Source organism: Argentina silus, assembly GCF_951799395.1.
Source record: "Argentina silus genome assembly, chromosome: 2".
Taxonomy (NCBI): Eukaryota; Metazoa; Chordata; class Actinopteri; order Argentiniformes; family Argentinidae; genus Argentina; species Argentina silus.
In genome coordinates this window covers 5,417,508-5,417,985 of record NC_139656.1, presented here as the reverse complement: position 1 = coordinate 5,417,985, position 478 = coordinate 5,417,508, and positions in this window count along the sequence as shown.

The window sequence follows — 478 nt, the reverse complement described above, 5'->3', positions numbered from 1 at the left end:
TGGATAAACTGGTCAGAGATGTTCTCTGTCGCATTCTTATCAAAGGGTTAGGGTTAGTGTTGGCCACCAGATGTCATTCTTGGACAAGGATTTAAGATGGCCAAGGCTCAGTTCACCTAGCTATAAATACATTTAAAGATTACTACTCATCCCTGTTCCAAGACTTTGAAACCTGCATCACTACATCTATGTATTTTTTTCTCCATCTGCTTCTACAAATAGAAGAGTGGTTGTTTCTTTTGGTCTGACAGAGAGGGTATTGTCCATTGAAAGGTCATTCAGAACAAGCGTGAAGATTGCTTTAGAAAACATCATCATCATGCTTGGTTATGTTTGTTAGCTCAGCCACGCCGTTCTCGCATGGTCTGATGATATAAGATGGCTCCAGCCAGTGTCACGGGGGGGTGGGGAGTGGGGAGGGGGGGAGGGGGGGGGGGTTGGGGAGTGGGGGGGTTGGGAAATGGGGAGGGGGTGCGAC